Genomic DNA, 7,214 nt, shown 5'->3' on the forward strand with positions numbered 1-7,214 from the left:
TAAGTGTTATTTTTTAGTTGTTGACATTTTAATACGAGTTGTTGACATTTGATATTCTCGCTATTGATATGTGAATTATAAGTGTTATTTGTTAGTTGTTGACATTTTAATACGAGTTATTGACATTCGATATTCTCAATATTGATATGTAAATTATAAGTGTTATTTGTTAGTTGTTGACATTTTAATACGAGTTGTTGACATTCGATATTTTCGGTATTGATATATGAATTATAAGTGTTATTTGTTAGTTGTTTGACATTTTAATACGAGTTGTTGACATTCGATATTCTCGGTATTGATATGTGAATAGTAAGTGTTATTTGTTAGTTGTTGACATTTTAATATGAGTTGTTGACATTCGATATTCTCGGTATTGATATATGAATTATAAGTGTTATTTGTTAGTTGTTGACATTTTAATACGAGTTGTTGACATTCGATATTCTCGATATTGATATGTGAATAGTAAGTGTTATTTGTTAGTTGTTGACATTTTAATACGAGTTGTTGACATTCGATATTCTCGGTATTGATATATGAATTATAAGTGTTATTTGTTAGTTGTTGACATTTTAATACGAGTTGTTGACATTCGATATTCTCGGTATTGATATATGAATTATAAGTGTTATTTGTTAGTTGTTGATATTTTAATACGAGTTGTTGACATTCGATATTTTCGGTATTGATATGTGAATTATAAGTGTTATTTTTTAGTTGTTGACATTTTAATAAGTGTTATTTGTCGAATGTTGAAGATTTGAAGATTTGAATGTTGAAGATTTGATGATTTGAAGATTTGAATGTTGAATATTTGAAGATTTGAAGATTTGAAAATTTGAATGTTGAAGATTTGAAGATTTGAATGATGAAGATTTGAATGTTGAAGATTTGAAGATTCGAATGATGAAGATTTGATGATTTGAAGATTTGAATGTTGAAGATTTGAAGATTTGAAGACTTTAGCTAGAGTTTTAGAGAGAGTTTTAGAAAATGATTTCAAATACAGATGATCTAATGGTCAATAATTAACCCAAAACACGGAAGGTCATAATTAAGTAGTTTTAGGTCATATTATAAGATTTGGGTTTATGTCATGTTAAGATCATGACTGTTTAAATTGCATTTTATATATAGACGGATTGCATTTTTATATGTGAAAATGCAAAACTTAACAATAAAAAATGCAATTTATGTGAAAATGCAAAACTTAACACTATAAAATGCAATTTACATATAACAAAAATGCAATCTGCGAAAATGCATATACAACTAGATTGCATTTTTGTGTTTAAAATATTGCATGTTTTGTGCCACATGGCAGCACCAGATTGGATGTACGTTGTGACTCTAAATAAGGGGGCACCCTAGTGCTCCCCTAGATATATATATAGGGACGTGATCAAATGCAAACTCTAAATATTGTACAAACTCCAAACTATGATCTAGACCATTAGAAAATATCAACAGATCATGAAATAATAGCAACAAAAAATGTCAACACAATGTCAACAGTTGATGTTGTGTTGAAATTGTGTTGACATTGTATTGATATTGTGTTGACATCAAAATCTGAAAATTTTATACTTTGTGTTGACATTGTGTTGATATTGTGTTGAAAAAGTTTGGAGTTTGTACAATATATGAGTTTGCATTTTATCACTACCCTATATATATATGTATATATATATATGGGAGTGATCAATTGCTAACTCATCATTTAATTGCTAAATACAACTAATTTAAGGCCATAGGATTTTAGAAAACGTGTGGTCTATAATTTGCCACGTGTAATTTTCATTTTTATTAATAAAATTAAAAAAGATAAAAAAAACTCCAAATTAGGGTTTTTGATGAAAATGTCAATATAGTGTTTCAAAAATATCAATACAATGCTTTGAAAATGTCAACACAATGCTTTAAGAATGTTAACTTATTGCTTATATTGACATTCTACATGTATTATATTGACATATTTTATATAGTATGTTGACATTTCTGCTTGTACGAAAAAATTAAAAAATTTTGAATTTTTTTTCAAATTTTGACGTTGGAACATATGCATGTACGATATCGTTGGAATCCTTATGAAATTATCTTTAATTTGATATATGTTATATGAATTTAAAGTTTTGAGATTTCTTTCAAAACTTAGTTATAACTAAACATGTAGTTAATTGACATTAATACCCTATTGATATTTTTTAGAATTAATCCAATGGCCTTATTGACGTTTTTCGTTGATCGTATTGACATTTAAGGATTAATGATCTAAGCCATTAATTTGAAATTCTAATGGCTATTATTTAGTTGTAGTTAGCAATTAAGTTATGAGTTGGCAATATAACACTCCCCTATATTAAGTTATGAGTTAGCAATATTTAAAAAAAAAAAAAAAGTTTATATATATATATATATATATATATATAGTCCTATTAACCACAAATCCACTCTTAAAGACCGAACTAGAGACCAAATTAGGGTCATCCATTTTCTTAATCTTGTAGTTAGGATTAATATACAATTAATTTAATATTTTATTTAATAAATTTTTTTTTATTTTATTTTTTTATTTTTAAATATATTTTTTTTATATATATATAATTTTTTTAAACTAATGAAATGAAGTAATAGAATGACTGAATGAAGTAATAAACTAACGAAATGAAGTACTCCCTCCGTCCCATTAGAAATGCAACATTTTCCTTTTTGGATTGTCCCACTAAAAATGAAACGTTTCCTAAAATGGAAACATCACTCTCTCTACTTTTCCCTCTCTATTACTTTACTCTCACTTCATTAACTCACAAAACAACATTGCATAAAATCCCGTGCCGGAAACCAAATGTTTCATATTTATTGGGATGGAGGGAGTAATAAACTAATAGAATGAAGTAATAACATGAATAAATGAAGTAATAAACTAACGGAATGAAGTAATAAGTTCATAACATACTTCATTTAGTTCATTATTTAGTGTATATAGTTCATTATTTAGTGTATATAGTTCATTATTTACTTTGGCAAGTATTTATTGAATAAAAAAAATTTAAAAAAATAAAAATTTTAAAAAAATAAAATAATTAAAAAAAATTAAATAATATGAAAATATGAAAAATTAAATAAAAATTAAAATAAATTAAAATAAAAAAGTTTTTATTAAATAAAATATTAAATTAATTGTATATTAATCCTAACCACAAGATTAAGAAAATGGATGGCCCTAATTTGGTCTCTAGTTCGGTCTTTAAGAGTGGATTTGTGGTTAATAGGACTATATATATATATATATATATATATATATAGGATTGTGATCAATTGAGATTTTTTATGCTAATTGAGAAATGAGATGCAATATCAGCCACTCATTTTTATTAAATGAGTGGTCCAGATTTTCCACATGGAAAATATCTTTAGATTAATTAATTATGAAAGGGCAGAATGGTAATATCATGGTAAATTTTATTCAATAAATATTTTTTTTATTTTTAATTTTAATTTTTTATTAATTTTTATTAATTTTTTATTAATTTTTTTTAATTTTTTTTAATTATTTAATTTTTATTTTTCAACTACATATACAATTCATGTCAACTACACACATATAATGTCAACTATGTGTACAATCCATGTCAAACCACACACACAATTCATGTCAACTACACACATATAATGTCAACTATGTGTACAATCCATGTCAACTACATATACGATTCTTGTTAACTACACAATATAATGTCAACTACATGTACAATTCATGTCAAATAGTATTTATTGAATAAAGTTGTTGACATTTGATTTGATGTGTAGTTGACATGAATTGTATATGTAGTTGGAAAAAAAAATTTAAAAAAATAAAAAATAATAAAAAAACGAAAAAAAAAATTTAAAAATTTAAAAAAATTAAAAAAAAAATAAATTTTTTTTAAAAAAATTTTAAAAAATTTTAAAAAATTTAATAAAAATAATTAAAAAAATTACAAGTATGCCCCTCTTGACATAAACTACGTGTTGTTGACATTTCACAAATATTCTGAATGAGTGGCTGAGATTGCATCTCAATTCTCAATTAGGTTGATAAATCTCAACCTATACAAAATGACCGCGGGCGACGTTGCGAAGCTGATTACGCAGGAGGTGAACGGTGGTCCAGATTTCAGGCGCATTTTCATGTTCATGGTAGAAAATACAGTAATAGAGACTCCGGCAGACGGTAATTTGAAGCCAAAGATTCTAAATTTCATCGACGACGTTGATGAGATTAGGAATCTGAATTGGTGCGGTTACGTCTTATCAGTCTTGGAGGCCACGTATCCTACATGGGACCGAGGTGAAACTGTATATTTCACCGGGCCTATCCACTTTTTATTGGAGAGGGAAACAATTACTTCATTATAAGCTAATTTACATGCATTACTTCCAAAGAACAACATGCATTATTGTATGTATTTCATATCTGATCATGTTTCATATTTCAGTTATAGTATGCATTACTGTTTTTAATCTCTTGCATTATATAGAATTTGTGCATGCATTATGTATACAATAAGATGCATTACTGATCTTTGGAAATCTGCGGTTTTTGTCAGTGTGCGTATGTGGACTGCGTGGTTCATATACGGAGGCACGTCAGCCGTGCCTGGCCAACAATAAAAGGCTGGATGACGGAAACCGTCAAACAAAGGGAGGATGCCGAGCGTGATCAGTTCGGTACTGGGAGGTTGGAGGGCCCGGTTGATAAAGAGAAGTATTTGATGGATAAGGAAGCAAGGAGGTTAGAAGATTTGAACAGAGGAGGCGGTGCAGGACCAGCACGCATAGAGCTAAACATATAAGAGGTAAGTTTATTAAGTCAAGCACGCTACTGGGCTACACCATTTCGACGTGGGTAGATGATTTCAATATGATTCCTATTGAATTGATGGTGGATGACTACGTCCGAGTAGGCAGTCAGATTGGGCAGAAGTTGTTGGGTTTGGAGGAGAACAATGTGGTTCAAGATGAAGACATTGTTACACGTTTGACTCAAGCGAGGGAAGATGAAGAAGAGTATAGTCAAGAGTGGAAGAAATGACGGCTGCCTACGAAAAAAAGAAGAAGATTGCAAGAGGCTTCGATAGGCCATCATTTGTGCTGGAGGGTTTTGAATGTCCTGACCCGTTTGCTACACAACAAACTCAGAGGACAGACTGTGTTGGTGGTTCAGGGATAAACACTAACGATGATACACCCCAAGATGAGCCATTCGGTGATCATCATGGAGTTGCTGACCAGGGAGGGGACATCCCCATGCACGATCCAATAGGCAGTGATATCCCTGATAACACAGCAGGAGATGCTATTGGGGCCGGGCTTGAAAAACCTTCCAGCTTGCATACGTCAGGAGCAGCAAATGAGGTGCACACTAAGAACCTAGCCGTAAGTATTATTGTTTATTATCATTATTAGACCTTTTCAATTGGTGTTCCATTGTGTGCAGGGGTCTAAAAGCATTGTTGAAGATGTTGTTGGGAAAGATAGAGAGGATTCAGCGGCCGAGCCAAATAAAGCCACATCAAAGAGTGCATCCGCAGAGGAGACCGTCAAGGTAAATACGTCTTACGCATTACTTTCATTGTGTACTAATAAGTCATCTATTTTTTAAATCAGACAACAAAAGAGAAACGCGCTGAGGTTCCAGCTACCAAGAGAAAATAACTCGTTAGGGAGGGAGCTTCTAAGGGAGTGACGGGCAAACAATTGGACATTCCACAGGTGGTTGAATATCTGAATTAAATCATCAATTGATACATTATTATGTAGATGTCATGCATTATTTGGTTGTTTTTTTTTTTATTAAAGGAACCCACTGCAGCACCGCGTAAGGGCGCATAGTGATTGGTGTTGTGCAAACAACGCAGCACTTAAAACTTGTAGCTGCAAAAGGTGGGAGTGGAAGAGACAAGGCCATTGAAAAGGTAGTTGATCAAGGAAAATGGAGAGGGAAGCACATCAAACAGGATTTGGATGCGGATGAGGTATCGAATAGCTTAGTTAATTCAAACATGAAAGTATTAGATATGTGAATTGTAACATTTAGGGTTGGTGTTGATTTTTGTGTAGTTTGTCTTAATCTTTATTTTTGTTTAGAAGGCAACAGCTCGAATGAAGAAACCAAGTAGTTTGCTAAGTAAGCAAACCATGGTTCTACGTTAAGTGTTCGCTTCCCTTTGTCGGATTCTCCTAGACCGGTTAATGCCAAAACTGCCTCCCAACTGATCCGTCTAGGAAAATCCCCTAGATAATACAAATGCTCATCAGGAAAAGCATCGGGTATGGCCTCTTCCGTTTCCCCTTGATGAATTCTGCTCAAGTGATCGGCTACTCTATTCTCCATTCCTCTTTTGTTTCTCACTTCCCAATCAAACTCCTGCAAAAGCAACACCCAACGGATTAACCTCGACTTAGACTCTTTCTTAGCCAGTAAGTACTTTATTGCTGTGTGATCTGTGAAGACTATAACCCTCGACCCAAGAAGATAAGGTCGGAAATTTTCGAATGAGTAAACGACAACCAACATTTCCTTCTCCGTGGTATCGTCTTTATGCTATCTACTGAAAGACTAGGTCTTGATAAAATACTATTTCTTAATCTACATATGTTAGCATTGAGCATACGGTATTGATTATGCACTACTTTGACTTATCAAATGGTGCGGATTTTCGCAACCCAATAATCCTGATATATTGGGTAGTGGTGATTAATATCTAGCGGTGCTAGGATTGCTATTATGTTGAAACGTGCGCGAGGTGAGTCTCGTTTGATAATGTCCTCAAGAGGAGCTCGAACAAGGTTTTATTATTCGGAAAACTGGCCAGTTGGAGTTTTATTACTCTATGAATAATAAATAAATGATTCTTGCTAAGTCCACTCTTGGAATTAATAAGATATTAATTAATTAAGTCCATAGCAGAAATTAATTAATTAATGGACATTTATATCTTAAGCGCGGGAAATAAATAATATAAATAACGGAAACCCGGATTACTTGTAATTTCGGATTTGGATGGGGAGAGTTCAATATTACTTCTGTAGTGGCTGCTCGTAATATTCCAATATAAGCTTGTATTAAATTGTGGGTTCAATTTAATTAGTAAAAAGCTAATTGGGGGAGCCCATATCCAAAACCTTCCATAGATCCCTGTCTGGGCCCAAAAAGGAACTTAATATAA

The sequence above is a fragment of the Salvia hispanica genome, chromosome 2 (assembly GCF_023119035.1).
Source record: "Salvia hispanica cultivar TCC Black 2014 chromosome 2, UniMelb_Shisp_WGS_1.0, whole genome shotgun sequence".
NCBI lineage: Eukaryota > Viridiplantae > Streptophyta > Magnoliopsida > Lamiales > Lamiaceae > Salvia > Salvia hispanica.